General features: G+C 37.8%; 1 pseudogene across 1 annotated transcript in view; it reads right to left on the reverse strand.

Moving 5' to 3' along the window:
- Positions 1-7,826: 7,826 nt before the first annotated feature.
- The window catches only part of LOC147829655 (la-related protein 4 pseudogene), a 143,890-nt pseudogene continuing 133,999 nt past the window's right edge, over positions 7,827-17,717 (reverse strand). Inside the window, exons 3-4 of the transcript XR_015448638.1 lie at positions 13,395-13,444; positions 7,827-9,586 (exon numbers count right to left, since the gene is read on the reverse strand). The product of XR_015448638.1 is annotated as a la-related protein 4 pseudogene (transcript). The remainder of the gene's footprint in view (positions 9,587-13,394; positions 13,445-17,717) is intronic.

A 17,717-nucleotide genomic window follows, 5' to 3' on the forward strand; every position in this document is an offset into this window, starting at 1 on the left:
TCCCAGCATGACCACCCAGCTCTAACTAATGGCACTGGCTCATTGGCCACAAGTACTTGAAGGGTGTAAATAGCAGGAATGGAGAGATATTATTTTGTGTGGTCCAAATGGATAGCAGGAGGAGTGATGGAAATGAAAGTCAAAACAAAGATGATTTAGGTGACTGAGCAGGTCACATGCCCTAATGGAGAGCTCTATTATAGACTGTGCAGTACCATCACCCGTGAAGGTTGGAAGCCCCTTCATTTGTGCCATTTACAATTGGAAAAGGCACTAAAAAGGAGATGAACATATCAGGGAGGGAAAAACCACTATATGCCCTCAGAGATTCAGTGAGATCACTTAATATGTCTTTTCCATCTCAAATTACTGCAATGTGGCTTGGGTGCAGGGAGACCTGAGTTGCTAGAATAATTTTTCCATCATTTGGGCTTCTTTGGTGTTACTATGAGGTCAGTGAAGAAGTGATAGCAGGTAATGGAAAGCAGTGTCTGCACTGTAAACAGAAGCCTACAGTGTACTAATGCTTTAGTGTGAAGGCAGAAGTGACCAGGATAAGTTTCCCATCCTGACATCAGTGTAAATAAATGTGTAATTGACAGAAGCCCCAAACAACATACACATACTGACCGAGACTCAAGGAACTCTGTAGCATTCCAGTTGTGGCTGTATAAGCAAAAAGTCAAATAGTTCTCTAATGTAGAAAAATAGATGTCCAAATACTTAATGTCTATCTTTAAAAAAAAAAAAAAAGGAAAAAAAAATTATTTGGCCGTTAAAATCTATCAAGAAACAATTGCTGCATGGAAATTTTAGGACCTGCATATTGAATGTGTTGATACTGTAATTCTATACACAGCTTCAGTGGTAATTCACAACTGACACATTCTGAAACCGAAGGTGGCTCAGAAGGGCATATGTAGGCATGAAGTTCTGCCAACCTGGGGTAACAAGTGCAGCTAAAAGGAATGGGTGCAGCTTGGTCAGATGGAAACTGGGGCAGGCAGAGAAGGGCTAGTATCACTGTGATTGCTAGAAGAAGCACAGCTGTGACCATCAAAACCTCTCTCAGCCAGAGGATGACACAGAAGCAGGGGACAAAAATGTTAAGAGGGTGTTGGGGGAGGGGATGGGCGGGGAGAGGCAGTGAGAAGGAAGCAAAAGCATCTAAAGTGGAGAAACCCACAGACTTAAGCTCCTCACAGGTGGAGGATATCTCGGTTCCTAATATAAATATTATATGTGGCGGGCAGTAAGTTAAACTTGGTGTTCTGGAAGACTGAAGTTTGCTACAAACACATTCAGGGGTTGACCTAGAGCAGACGGATATAGGTCAGCCCTCATCCTGCTGTTCTCAGCAGCTGTGGCCAATGGGAGACAGAGCAGCTCAGCATGCTGCTTTAAGCTGCTGCTAATGGAAATTAGCCTAACCCCATTTCCTGGCCCTCTCCTGTCCTTGCTCCTCTACCCAGGACCATTTAGGCACAGGCTGAGCTGCCAGCTTGCTATAACTGCTGGAAGACTGATGAATAGAATCTGCTGCTGGCACATATATTCCCATCTCTTTTAGGTGAAAGATGTGTTTCTAACCCTTTAAAAGGAGGCTTAAAATACAATACTCCTTCCTTAAAATACAATAACTAAGTGTCATCCTAAATTCATAGAGCTAGAGAGTCTGAGCCAGTCCTTCCCACCTCAGCAAAATGATAGAGATGCTTAGAAAGAGGGGAATCCATGCATAGGCCTGTTTTCAGAAAGGACACAACAAAGGTTAAGTGACTGATCCAGGGTTACTCAGAGAGGTGATGTTAAGGCAGAGAATTAAGGAACGGATCTGAGAATTGATGGGGAAATTATGAAACTAAATCTGAAGAAAGAACATCAATGCTAAATCATAATGATTTAATTATCCACTGGAAACCCAAGTCAATAATACACATACCTTTATCATAGGTATTCAGATTAGTCTTAAGAGTTAGTTCAGATATTTTCCTGTGCTCATGTTTTTTAAAAATACCCAACCCAGCTCCCAGCCCAGAGGAAGGGGCTTCCCGGCCATCTTTCCACTGCTCCCAGCACAGAGGAAGGGGCTTCTGGGCCACTGTTCCACCACTCCCAACACAGACAAGGTGAGCTGTGTGGGCACCAACAGCACCTCCCCCATTGAAATGAGAAGGCACATAAACAAGTCTCAAAACCAGACTTCCAGATCACCAAGAGCAACCTCAATGGGAAAGGAAATGGAACACTCTCATACTCAACCACCTGGACACCCTGAACCAGCAACAAAAGAGGATCTGGAAAAAATGAAATCTGAAATAATTTCTCAGATAATAGCAGAGACTGTGCTCATAGTGCAGAACATGATTAATAAATCTAGAGAGGAGCTGAGGAACATGATGGAATCCCAATATAGGAAACAAATGGAATCCATAAAACAGATACAAACAGATTTCCAGGAGATGAAAAACTCCATTGAAAGTCTACACAGCAGAATGAGCCAATGTGAGGACAGAATTTCAGATACAGAAGATAAGATTGCAATCAGTGACCAGGAAAATAATTGCTTCAAAATTGTAAGGGACCACAAGAAATCAATCCAGCAGCTGCTAGACGATGCAAAGAAGAATAATGTAAGACTGATTGGAGTCAAAGAAGAAACAGGAGAGAGTGCAGATGGCATAAAAACTCTTCACAGAAGTAATGGCAGAAAACTTCCCAAGCAGGGGAAAAGAACTTGACATACAGATAAGTGAGGCATATAGAACTCCAAATAGCCTTGATAAAAAAAAAAAAAATCTACACATAGGCATATAATTGTTAAGATTCCAGAAACCCAACAGAAAAACAAAGTTCTATAAGCAGTTAGAGAAAAGAAATGAATCACATACAAAGGAAAGCCCATCAGAATCACAGTAGGCTTCTCAATGCAAACCTTCAAGGCAAGAAGAGCTTGGAGTGATGTTATTTCAAGCCCAAAAGGAAAACAGCCTCCAACCCAGATTGATGTACTCTGCAAAACTATCCTTCAAAATTGATGGAGAAATAAGATACTTTCATGACAAAGAGCACCTTAGGAACTTCATGAATACCAAACCAGCCCTCCAAAAAATTTTAGATAATATCCTAGGAACAGACAATGAGGATCACAACCCCAGGAAGCACAGAAGAATGAATCCATCAGGCACAACAAGAAATTAAATGTAAAGGAGGAGAATCCAACAAACAGAAAAAGTCATGAAAATGATAAGTCAATATGTATCAGTTATAACTATCAATGTTAATGGTCTCAATTCACCAATCAAAAGAAATAGACTGGTATAATGAGTCAAGAAGCAAAATCCAACAATATGCTGCTTACAAGAAACACACTTAATTCAAAAAGAAACTCATAGACTAAAAGTTAAAGGGTGGAAAACAATACTCCATGCAACAGGAACCCGAAAAAAAGCAGGAGTAGCTATCCTCTTGGCAGATAAAGTAGATTTCAAACCAACACTGATTAAGAGAGATGAAGAAGGACACTATATCCTTGTAAAGGGAACAATCCAAGAGGAAGAGATGTCAATCATAAGTATCTATGCACCAAACCCTAGTGTGCCCAACTATATAAAACAAATACTAACAGACACGAAAAGTCACATATGCACTAATACAATTGTAGTGAGGGACCTCAACACCCCACTGTCACAAATAGATAGATCAACTAGACAAAAAATAAGCAATGAAATACTAGAACTCAATCAAACTCTTGAACAAATGATCTTAACAGACGTTTACAGAGTGTACCACCCCACAAAATCAGAATACACATTCTTCTCAGCTGCACATGGGTCATTCTCAAAAATAGACCACATACTCATACATAGAACATGTTTAAGTAAGTGCAAAGGAATTGAAGTTATCCCCTGTATATTATCAGAACATAGTGCGATGAAATTGGAGATCAATAGCCAAAGAAACTCAAAAAATTTCATAAACACGTGCAAATTGAACAACACACTTTTGAATAACCAATGGGTCACAGAGGAAATTGAAGAAATCAGACAGTTCCTTCAATTAAATGACAATGACAAAACAACATATGGGAATCTGTGGAACACAATGAAAGCAGTCTTACAAGGGAAATTCATAGCAGTGAATACACGCATTAGGAAATCAGAATGAGCCCAATTAAACAACCTGATGCTGAACCTCAAGCTTCTAGATAAAGAAGAGCAGGACAACCCCAAAGCTCATACAAGGGAGGAAATTATAAAGATCAGAGGAGAAATCAATGCAATGGAGACTAAGAGAACAATACAAAAAATCAATGAAGCCAAGAGTTGGTTCTTCAAAAGAATCGACAAAATTGACAAACCTTTAGCCAACCTTGTCAGAAAAAGGAAAGAAAAGGCCCAAATCCATGCAATTAGGAATGAAAAGGGTGAAATTACAACAGACCCAGCAGAAATCCAGAGGATCATCAATACCTACTTCCAGAACCTATATGCCAAAAAGATGGACAACACAGAAGAAATGGACAGACTCTTAGATACATACGAATTACCAAAGTGGAACAAAGAAGACCTAAAAATTCTGAACAACCCAATATCAACCAATGAAATTGAAAATGTAATTAAAAGCTTATCAACTAAGAAAAGCCCAGGCCCTGATGGCTTCACTGCTGAATTCTACAAGACATTTAGAGAGGAACAGCTGCCACTACTGTTGAAACTCTTCAATGAAATTGAAAGGAAGCAATACTCCCAAATTCATTCCTGGAAGCAAACATCACCTTGATCCCCAAAGCAGAGAAAGACACAACCGAAAAGGAGAACTATAGGCCAATCTCACTAATGAACATCGATGCAAAACACCTTAATAAGATACTGGCAAATAGCATGCAGAAGATCATCAAGAAGATCATACATCCTGACCAAGTGGGATTCATCCCAGGGATGCAGGGATGGTTTAACTTATCCAAATCAATTAATGTAATACACTGTATCAACAGAGTCAAGGACAAAAACCATATGATTATCTCCATAGATGCAGAAAAAGCATTTGACAAAATCCAACATGCATTTATGATAAAAACCCTACAAAAAATTGGAATAATGGTCTCTACCTCAAGCTGATAAAAGCCATCTATGAAAAACCAACAGCCAATATCATACTAAATGGTCAAAAACTGAAATCCTTCACACTAAAATCAGGAAAAGACAAGGATGTCCACTATCACCACTCCTGTTCAATATAGTTTTGGAAACATTAGCCATGGCAATTAGACAAGTGATAGAAAAGGAACAAGAATAAGAAATGAAGAAGTCCAATTGTTGCCACTTGCAGATGACATGATACTCTATATAGACAACCCCAAGAACTCCACCAAAAGTCTTCTAGACTGAATAACCAAATTCAGTAGAGGAGCTGGATACAAGGTCAACACACAAAAATCAATAGCTTTCCTCTACACGAACAATAGACTCACTGAGACAGAAATAGGGCAAACAATTCCTTTCACAATGACATCCAAAAAACTGAAATACCTAGGAATCAATCTAATGAAAGAAATCAAAGACCTCTTCTCTGAAAACTATAGCACTCTGAAAAGAGAGATTGAAGATGATATCAGAAAATGGACAGACATCCCCTGCTCCTGGGTAGGAAGGATCAATATAGTGAAAATGGCCACACTTCCAAAACTGCTGTAGAGATTCAATGCAATCCCAATTGAAATTCCAGAAACATAGTTCACGGACCTTGAGAAAACAATCCAAAAATTCGTTTGGAACAAGAAGTGACCCAGAATAGCAAAAGCAATTCTAGGTAATAGAGACATGGCAGGGGGTATCACAATCCCTAACTTGAAAATATACTACAAAGCTACTGTGATAAAAAATAGCATGGTATTGGCAAAGAAACAGACCTGAGGACCAGTGGAACAGATTAGAAGATGCCGAAATAACTCCAGACACACTCAGCCACCTCATATTTGATAAAGGGGCCAAACACCCTCACTGGAGGAAAGATAGCCTTTTTAATAAATGGTGCTGGAAAAATTGGGTTTCAATTTGTCAAAGAATAAAACTAGACCTATATCTCTCACCATGCACTAAACTAAAATAGAAATGAATTAAGGATTTAAATACTAAAATAGAAACCTTAAATCAACTCGAACAGAGGTTAGGTAGAACTCTTGAAGAACTCTTGCTGTAGGAAAAGATTTTATGAACAAAACCTCAGTTGCCCGTGTACTAACACAAACAGTCAACAAGTGGGATCTCTTCTTACTAAAAAGCTTCTGAACAGCAAGAGAAATCACCAACAATGTGAAGAGACAACCCACAATGTGGGACAAAATCTTCACCTGCTGTTCCTCAAACAAAGGTCTACTATCTCGAATCTATAAAGAACTTAAAAAAATCAGACCTCCTAAATTTAAAGACCCAATCCAAAAATGGGCATCTGAAATGAACAGACATTTCTCAGACAAAGAAGTAGAAATAGCAAATAAACATATGAAAAAGTGTTCAACATCCCTGGTCATTCAAGAGATGCAAATGAAAATAATGCTGAGATTCTACCTCACTCCACAAACAATGGCTGCTATCATGAAATCAACCGATAACAAATGCTGGCATGGCTATGGGGAAAGAGGAACCCTGCTCCACTGCTGGTGGGAGTGTAGACTGGTGCAACCACTGTGGAAATCAGTATGGAGATACTTCAAAGAACTAGGACTGGAAGTATCATTTGACCCAGCTATTCCCCTGCTGGGGATCTTCCCCAAAGAATTAAAAGAATCATACCACAGTGATATATGTGCACCCATGTTCATAGCAGCACAATTTGTAATAGCTAAAACTTGGAAGCAGCCCAAATGCCCATCAACTGGAGACTGGATAAAGAAAATGTAGCTTTTTAATAAAATGGAGTACTACTCAGCCATAAAAAATGAGAAATTAGAGACATTTATAGCTAAGTGGATGCACATTGAGGCGATACTCTTTTTTTAAATTTATATACTTATTGGTACATTTTAGGTATACAATACATTTACATTTATCATTGGGTGCTTGAACCTGAACATGATTGAGGCGATACTCTTAAATGAAATAAACAGGACACACAGGTGTAAATACTGAATAGTTTCTCTGGTGTGAGAAATAAGGACTAAATAAATAAGTAAATAAGGACTAAAAGGTATAATAGATAATGTGAAATAGGAAGAGAAGGTGCAAAGGGGAAGTGGGAGGGGTAGGGAAAAGGAAAGAAGGCAGTGGAAGTAATATGAGAAAATGAAAAAATGCAAACAAAGACTTTATAAATAGGGAGAGGTGGAGGGGTGGAAGGGAGGGCCGGGGAAGGGTGAAAAATAAGAACCAAGAGAGACTATGTAAAGGTGCAAATTTCCAATGATGAATGTCATTATATTGTATACCTAAATTGTACCAATAAAATAAAATTTAAAAAAAGTACCCAACCCCTCTCCTCTATGAATAAGACCTTAAACCCAGCTAAGTGTGGTCATGTGACCTTTTTTCCTTACTCATTATGACCAGTAGGCCAGGGTTTATTGAGTTGACTTAAACAGAAAGCAATAAAATGCCAAATGTTCTGTTGCAATTACATACCTTCTGTGGGATTTTATGCTTTCTATCTTTTTCCTGAATTCTAGGCCAATCAGGCTAAGTTTGCACCCCAGAAACATAGATTCTTTGATTCAGATATTTTCTTTTGGAGTGAAGGAATCCTCGATCTACTTTCCTCCTACTCAATCTTTAAGAGGAAATTCTTGATAAGAAGTTATCCATGTTTTGAAATAAAAAGGCTACTTCATGTTCTTTGTATTTAAATAAATGTAATTAGACTTGTTACAAAAAATGTGGAAAACACTCAAAAAAATCACCTGATTATAACCACAGGAACATTTTTGCGCTTCCTTCTCATTTCTACACACACACACACACACACACAAACTTTCCAAGACTTCCTAGAAATGTTTTAAAGATTTTTCATATATTGCCAAATTCCCCTTCTGGAAGGTTATACAACCTTAAAATCCACTTTCAGTGCATAATGTAATTTTTTAAAAGCAAACTTTAAGTTTGAGAGTTAAAAAATGCCTCAGTGCTCTCTTTATTTTTTTGTATCTTCTTTCCTCATGAAGTTTTCTATTTCTCCTCTTTGGTTTTGGTCAGTTGTAGTGAGCACTGAATTGAACTCCTCATTGACAATGTGGTTTCTAAAACTGACCAGAGCTCTAAGAATGGGTCTTGATGAAAATAAATCAATAATAGTAATCTGATCTCTCTGGCCAGTGAAGGATTCAAAAACCAGAACATGGCATCCCTCTGACAGGAGATTTGATCCAGATTGGTCCTAAATTGAGCTTAAAAGGCTGAGAATTACTTGCACTCATTGCTAGGAAAGAGACTCCACTTCTCTAATGGATGCAAACAGGACAGTTCCTATTTGAGTATATCATAATGGTCAATGGTTATTGCTTTATCATACTTTTTAATATCTATGAGAGCAAATCTAATCTCTAATTATTAATTTTCAGAATTCTATTATAAATAACCGCATTTGTACTTCCAAATGAACTTCAGACCCATTTTATCAATTTAACAAAATCCACTGGGATTTTATTTAGGATTATTTTAATCTTGTAAATATAATATGAAAGAATTTAACTTTATTATATTTAGTCTTTTTAGCCAGAAACTTGTTACACACACACACACACACGCTCAGAGTCTCTGTCTTCATTAATTTATATTCTACTATAGAACTTAGGTCAGATATTAACTGAAAGGCACACAAATGAATGTGAGCTGGTAGGGCATAGATGGTATAAGGGGATAGTATACAATATTTAAGAGCTTTAATAGGATAATTAGATTTAATTAGGGAAGTCAGGAGAAGCTTCCCTGAGTAGGTGGTAATCGAACTATGAATGATAAAAAGGAGTTAGGGCCAGAGCATCACAAGCACTGGAAACCACAGGTACAAAGAGCCTGCTGAGGTATAAGCACAGGAAATAGGAAGGACTAAAAAAATATAACTGTATCCCAGATCCTGAGAGAGGCTTGATATAATAAGATGGAGCTGGAGAGCTTGGGAGATGAGGGGATGGAGACAAGGGATGCTGACCTCGCTGGGTCAATCGATCAGTCCACGTTAAAGAGTTGTGTCTCCTTTCTAAAATCCACGGGAAACCACTAAAGGTACCAATTTGACAACCACATTACCTTTACCCATAATGTCTAATCCAGTGCCAAGTCCTATCAACTTTGTTTTCTACACATTTCTTCAATCTATCTGCTTTGGTCCATTCTTTCATCCCTTCATCTTTACCAACACTACTTTAGTCCATTATCACTTCCACCTGAACAATCTCCTCTGCGTACCAACTCTTGTCACCCCCCAATCCATTCTTATATAGTTAAAATACAGAGCTAACATTGATACTGTTCAATGACATAGAAAGAGCCAATGTACAACATGAGGGCTATACTAAATAATACTCTAATATACTTGAGATTTTTTTCAACGGTAGGTTAGGTGTATCCCTCTGCTACACATATGCAATGGACATCTGTGAAATGAAGAAAAAGATAATTTGTTTTACTACAATAGACTTTTCATTATGTAGATGTATATTAGAAACATCACATTGTATACCTTAAATATACACAATAAAATTGTCATTTAAAAATAACTCAAGAGGATACATTTATGTAGTTTTGAAAAGAAAGAAAACTCTGAAAAAGGACCAGTTTAGTTGTTTGTTTGTTCATTTATTTTTGAGGGGAGAAGATATAAAATAGGTATATAATGAGTTCAATTTCCATCTGTTGAATTTGAAGTATTCTTGGGATGTTCTGAAGAAACACCAAGTAGGAAGTGAATGCAAGGTGAATATCTTTTGCTTGCCTATCTAGAGCAATTTTTCACCTTTCTCTGTTGCTCTGTCCAGAGACCGACCTATTTGAAATGAATCATATCCCATGTAACAAAGGCTCTCATGTTCTCTAGTTTCTCATTAGGTTCAGCCAATGGGATGTGCAGTCAGAATATTGAAGGAAGAGAGCGAAGGTTGAGTACTTATTCTGCATCATCACCATACTGCATTCTCTCTTCCATCCCTCTCCTGCTTCCCCAACTCCTCCTTTTCCAACCCCTCTTCCTTCAAACCCTTTCCTTTACCTTCCTCTTTTCATGCCTTTGCTCTAATCTCCTCCTCCCCCTCACCCAAGCACCACCATCTTTCCACCTTCTTGCTCCTTGAGGCCTAAGGCAGTAATTGTTCCCTGAAATACCATACCATAATCCCTTGTGGCTGTTGTAAACCCTTTGAAATGATCTCTTCACTAAAATCTACTTAAATACCAATTTTGAGTGTATCACTTATTTCCTGCATCCATGCTGACTAATACTCATAAATTAGAAATGGATGGGCTAGATTTAAATCTGTGAGTCACCAAGTACAGCTGGTATCTGCAGCCATGGGTGAGTGAGAATATCTTGAGAGAGTATAAAGAAGGAATGAGCCCTGAGGAACTCAAACATGTAATGCCCTCCAGAAGAGGATAATCCTGCAGAAGTACTGCAGCAATAGAGACCAAAGTATTAGGGGGAAAATCAGTCAAAAGATGCAAAAGGAAGAAAAAGAGAGTGATCTAGACTATTAGTTGGCCCTGCAGTCATTTGATTTAATGATATACCACATATTTTCTTTATTGCCTTCTAGTTTATAGGGCTTTTTAAAAATTTATTTAACCTTTCTATAATGTGGAATACAGTTTAAGGTGAAAACATACTTTTTAAAAGTCATAATTCCAATGTCACTCATTAATAATCTATCACTTTATTACAATCACTTCATTATACACTATTTTTAAAATTATAAAGAGATGTTTAAGAGCTTCCTATTTGACTATATCATAATGGTCAATGGTTTTATCATACATTTCAATATCTATTAGAGCAAATCTAACTACTAATTTATTAATTTTCAGAATTCTATTATCAATAGCTTCATTTATTCTTCCAAATAAACTTTAGACACATTTCATCAATTTTTAAAAATACACTGGAACTTTATTTGGGATTATTTTAATCTTATAAATGTACTAGGGAAGAATTAAACTTTATTATTTTAGTCTTTTTTGCCAGAAACTTATTACATACACACACACACACACACACACACACACACACAAATTCACTTATCTTCAAGACTTTTTTTTAGCTCAAAGAAGGAAGAATATAATTATTTTCTTAAATATATTGTAAAGGTCATTTCATTTCTAAGTATTTTACAATTAATATCCTTTCTGACTTTTCTTAAATATTCTTTTTTATTCTTTTTCTGATTTGTTTTCTGGTATAAGAGTAACACACATCTGTGATTGAAAAAAATAGGAGAAATTAATAAGAAACATGCATGTATAATCCTAACAGCCAACGCTCAGATCTCAGCACTGTTAACTTTTTGGTTTTTTTAAACTTTTTTAGATTCTTAACTATGTGTATCATTATACTTTCCTATACAAATGAAATATTATATCGTTCTGTTTCTTTCTGCACCTGCTATGAAACCTTGTCTTATGTAAGTACATGCACGCGTAACCCATCGCCCTTCGTTGCTGTGTGCTATTCAGTTGTAGAGATGTAACCTAATTTATTTAACCAGTCCAATGGGATCTTTGCTGTTTTTGATTCCCGAGCATAAAGGTATGCTATGATAAACTTCTTTTACCTCCTCAATGCCAAAGAGCTTTACATTTTTATTTTTATTAGATAAAATAGCAGCTGGGGTTGTAGCTCAGTGGTAAAGCATGTTGTCTTTTAGACTGCTTTCTTTGGGCTGGCCCTGGACTTTGTGACCTCTTATCACTTTATCTCAAGGCTATAAAAACTCAAATTCAGGATCCCCTGGACCTGTCAAAAGTCCTCACTACAAAAGCCAGCATCAGTGCCCTGACATCTCACCAGGGCCTTGCTTTATTACCAGTTCATCGATGCATTTAGAAATATAGATCTGTATATTTCTGTATGTTCGGGGTTTGCGTTAATTCCCACCAATAATAATAATAATAAATCAAATATATATAAGAATATAAAGCAAATGTTTACATATAAAAATAATAGTACAATGATCACTTATGTGATAGTTCAGCGCTAGCTAGTAAGAAATAGAGCATTTACGCCCTATATGTTCCTCCGTAGTCCCATCCCTCTTTCCTTATCATTCCCTCTATTTTATTTCAATTTTACTACATGATATATATACAATATATGCCTGAACATATACTATATGTAATTTTGCCTGCTTTTAGTTTTCTACAATTAGAATATTTCTGTATGCATCTCTCTGTGACTTGTTTTTCAATCTAATATGCTCCTGGGATTTAAACATGTTCTTGCAATTAATTACAACTTACCCATGTTCGCTGCTGTATTCAATTACATGGAATATGCAATTCATTTTTAGTCCATTCTATCGTAGATGAATAGTTTTTGCATTACAAATAGTGACACAACTAATGTGAGCACCCTTGCACCTCCCTCTTGTTACATGTGCAGAGGAATTTTTCTCTGCTACACATTAAAGAGTGAAATTTCTGGGTCAAAGGGCACATACATTTTCAACCTAATGGATAATGCCAAATTATCTTCCAAAGTGGCTATGAAATAATTACATTTCTACTAACAATATTCAGTGGCTTTACATCTTCTCTAATTCTTATTTCATGTCTTAAAATATTTATCATCAGATTGATGGGATTAAAATATGCCACTGTGATTTTAATTTATTCACTGATTACAAAGTTGAGCATATTTTCACGTGTTCATTCACCATTTGTATTTTCCGTGAAGTTCCCATTCAAATTGTTTTCCCATTTAAAGGAAATCATATTGTCTTTTCCTTATGGGCTGACAATTTTTATGTAGTTTGGATATTAACTCTTTGTAACATAGATATGGAAAACACTCCAGTTTGTGGCTCATCTTTTCACTCTCAGAGCATCTCTTGATGAACAGAAGTTCTTAATTTTAAGGTAGTTAACCTTTTTTTTTTTGGTACTAGGGATTGAACTTGGGACCTTGCACTTGCAAGGCAGGCACCGGAACCACTGAGCTAAATCTCTGGCCCCAGTGTAGTTAACTTTTAATGATATTTTCCTTTACTCCCTCTACTTTTCTATCTCCAGAAATCTTTTCCTTCTTTTAATTGAAACAGGCATTCTCTTATGTTCCAAAAGCTTTAAAGCTCAAGTATTGAGTCTTTATGACATCTTTTGACATGTGATATGAGACAGGGTTCAAATTCATTTTTCTATATAAATAATTATCAGTGTCAGCAACATTTATTTAAAGACCATACATTCCGAACTCACCTTCAGTGCTAGCTCTGATCCATTTGAGAATGAATTGGCCACTCCTCCTGCTACAAAAACAAACAAACAAACAAACAAAAACAAACTAGGATTAGAGGTGTCATTTGACCCAGCTATTCCCCTGCTGGGTATCTTCCCCAAAGAATTAAAAGGATCATACCACAGTGATATATGTGCACCCATGTTCACAGCAGCACAGTTTGCAATAGCTAAAACTTGGAAACAGCCCAGTTGCCCATCAACTGGAGACTGGATAAAGAAAATGTGGGGGTTTTTTTGTGTTTTTTTTTTAAATAAAATGGAGTACTACTCAGCCATAAAGAATGAGAAATTAGAGAAATTTATAGCTAAATGGATGCACATTGAGGCCATACTCTTAAATGAAATAAATAGGACACACATGTGTAAATACCGAATAGTTTCTCTGGTGTGAGAAAGTGAAAGTGTAAATAAGGACTAAATGGTATAATAGGTAATGTGAGATAGAAAGAAAAGGTCGAAAGGGGAAGGGGAAGTGGGAGGGGTAGAGGAAAGGAATAAATATGAGAAAATGAAAAAATGGAAACAAAATCTTTGTAAATGGAAAGGGGTGGAGGGGTTAAAAGGAGGGCAGAGGAATGGGGAAAAAAATAAGAACCAAGAGAGATTATGTACAGATACAAATTCCCAATAATGAATGTCATTATATTGTATACCTAAAATGTACCAATAAAATTAATTTTAAAAAACCTAAAAAACTAGAACAACAGAACCCCATTGTGTTGAGATTTTAATGTAAATTAAGTGTATGTATCAATTTGAAAAAATGAAAATGTTGGGCTGGGGATGTAGCTCAGTGGTGACATGCCTGCCTGGCAAGTGCAAGGTCCTGAGTTCAATTCCTGGTACCAAAACAAGGAAAACATCATAATTTCACATCTTTGTATTTCCCCACTCTTCTGTCAATAATTTTTATAACTTAGGTATACAGTTCTTGCACTTACTTGTAAATTTATTCCCAGGCACTTGATAATTTTGTAGTATTAGAAATAATGTTTAGTTTTCATTATATATTCTAACCATCTCTGCTGACATATACTGTAGAAATTCATTGTTAAAACATTGACCTTTAAAGTGCAATTTTATTAAAAAGTCTTGATTCTAATTAATAGATAAGGTCTACTGTCTGTGTAAAACATCATACACACATTCTGATTCCCTCCTATCTCCCTCCCTAATCCTCATAAATTATATATAATTTTTTTATCATCAGGTGTTTTCAATACCTGACTAAAATTTTTGTGTATGATATTCAGTTGCTTGTTATTTGTATTGGGTGTTACCCATGGTGCTTTTTAACTGTGGATTCATATCTCTATGAGAATTCTTTGAAGCCTACACTGAAGAGAGTTCATTTAAAGAGGATTTACAATTGTTTCTGCCTGATGCCCATGGATACCACTGAAGGAAAGCCACTTTAAACTGAATACTCAGCTTGAAGTTTTTCCAGACCACCCAGGTAGTGAAACTCAGGCAGCAAAACATATATAAGGGCTGGCTTGTACTTAGTAACTTTCAGGTATGATTTTTCTTCCCCTTTACTCAGTGCCAAATTTTAAGGTAAGTAAATTTCCTTGTTGTCTGCTGTTGGAGCGGTTTTATTTCTAGCATTCAAGCTTTTGTGTTAAAATGTTGTCTTTTGGACTCTGTGACCTCTTATCCCTTTCTCTCAAGGCTATAAAAACTCAAATTCAGGGGCCAGGATTTAGCTCAGTGGTTTCGCTGCCTGCTGGGCAAGTGCAAGGACCAGAGTTCGATCACCGGTGCCAAAAACAAAAACAAACAAACAAAAATCCCTCAAATTCAGGATCCCCTGGACCTGTCGGAAGTCCTCACTACAAAAGCCAGCATCAGCGCCCTGATCATCTCACCAGGGCCTTGCTTTATTGCTGGTTCATGGATGCATTTAGAAATATAGATCTATATTGTTTTCATCATTTCAAACTCTTTTCAGTGGGAGAGCTGGTAAAGGTATCAAGTTTGTCAGTGGTCATCCCTCCACCACACTTCAGCTATACACTCGCAAATCATATCCTAGAAAATTTCGTTTCCCTATATGTTTACCTCTTAAATCTCAATTTAACGTACCTCCTATGTGGCCATTCTTCCTGTCTTGAGTGCATGTAATTTATCAGTCTCACTTTAACAATTTTTCAAGTCCTTTAGGACTGCCAATCCCTTTCCCTTACTGTTTACTGTCTTTCCCCTTCTAATATCTAATCTGGCAACAGTGATTAATTAAACCAAAATCTGTCTTTTCTGTGCCTAGTCCTGGTGGGAAATAGCAACTATACCAACTGCTCTCCTATATTTATGTGGGTTCAGTGTGCTCAGCAATCCTATCATATTTCTGTAGTCTGTTCACTCTACCGCCCTTCGAAACACTGACTCAAACCTTCTGCAAATCTCCAGCCTTCTCTCACCCTCTCCTTTTTCAGTTGATTGATTTCTTTCTTTCTTATTTCGTTCAGATAATAGAACCCAATGCTGAAGAGCTTCCCCATCCACTCACCCACCACCACCATATGCACAAAATTCCCCAAATTTGTAATCTATTCTCAGCTTTCCTTGTGATTTGGGATGAACTGTCTGCTAGTGCATAGATCCAATCCCTTTCTTGCCCTCCACCCATCACTATAAATGAATGTCTGTCATTCTGCTTTTTTTTCTGCTATGAGAATGGGTACCTGCTTCCTTTTTTTCTTAAAACAAAAAAGATTTCTGCTTCTAGGAAGATGAAGTAGATGTACTTTTCTGTCTTTCTCCAGCTAAGTGAAGTGAGAACCTGTGGCCATTACATATAAAAGAAATATGAGACCACTGAGAGCTGGAGAGAAGCAGGCATACCCACTAGGGACTCAGCAACCTGAGGAAGAGCCCAGTAATTAGTTCTTGATAATGATTAACCTTGATTGCCAACTTGATTGGATTGACAGATTAGTTAAGCATGCTTCGGTGTCTATGAGGGTGATTCCAGAGGCCCCTGACATATGGATCAGTGAACTGAGGGAGGAAGATTTGCCCTGCATGTAGGGGCACTGTCCAGAAAAAGGAGAAAGCCAGGCAGGATTTCCAAGCTCCATTCTGCTTGAACAGGTGCATTTTATGCTGCTGCCATCACTCATGGACATCAGATTCCAGCTTCTTCAAGCTTTCAATGTGGACTCACACCAGAGATTCTCCAGGAAGCTTTCAGACCCTCAGGTGCAGACTGGGGCTATACCCTTGATCTCTTTTGTCCTGAGGCTTCCAGCTTCTTGGACTGAACAGCTACTGGATTCTGTGGTTCTCCAGTGTGCAGACAGCCAGTACAGAACAATACAGTCTCTGATCCTGTAATCCAATCTAATATATATATTCTATTGGTTCTCTTCCTGTAGAGCAGTGATGGTGAACCTTTTACAGCTTTCAGTGATAACAGCCTGCTGCGGCACACTTGCCAGAGGTTCACCACTACTGCTCTAGAGAAACCTATTTAAATATAGTTCTCTTTTCTTTTCATTCATTTGCCTCATATATCACAGATGCTGAGTAGACAGCTAGCAACCACAAATTCCAACAGGGAAAGACCAAAAAAGGCTTCAACAAAAGCCTTTTCTGAATAGCTAAAGAACCGGGAAAGGGTCAGGGTTGCAAAACAAAACTTTTACACAATAATTACCCCACTCCCGCCAAAACCACAGCAAAAAACCATGGCTCCATTTTGCCAGTAAAGCCCTGGTGGGATGCTAGACTCTGGTGGCCTGAGACAATGCTGGGGAGGGGGCCAGGATTTTCATCCCTCTTGTCAGTCAGTAATGACAGAAACGCTCCTGCCCAGTACCAGTTGAGACCACATAGCCAGCCTGGGCTTTCACTTCCACCTGAGAGTAACAGACGCCTCCTCCCTCCCTGTTGGGGTACCACCAGAGGAAGTCTAGAGGAGCTCCAGGCCTTCCCCTCAGGACCCGGCAGTAGTGAGACCACCTCAGGAACCTCATTAGCTCCACACATGGAGCAGCAATGAGCTACTTCTCTCCCAGCCAGGAAGGTACCAGTGGAGGCCTAGTGGGGAGCCAGAACTCCCATTACTGCCCAGCGAGAACAAGGAGTTATAGAAGAGCATGGACTCTGTCTGCCTCGGTCACTGTCATAATCCCAATGCTTGGAGCACTGCTTGGCATACAATAGCGGCTACTTGTGTGATCTTGCTCAAATCACTCATTCCTTTGTGCCTCAATTTCCTTCTCAGTTAAATAAGAATGAACATAACATTATAGGTTGTGAGGACTAAATCGATTGATG

The sequence above is a fragment of the Heterocephalus glaber genome, unplaced genomic scaffold, assembly GCF_053883595.1.
Source record: "Heterocephalus glaber isolate CG9 unplaced genomic scaffold, H.glaber_assembly_v1.0 deba00000546, whole genome shotgun sequence".
NCBI lineage: Eukaryota > Metazoa > Chordata > Mammalia > Rodentia > Bathyergidae > Heterocephalus > Heterocephalus glaber.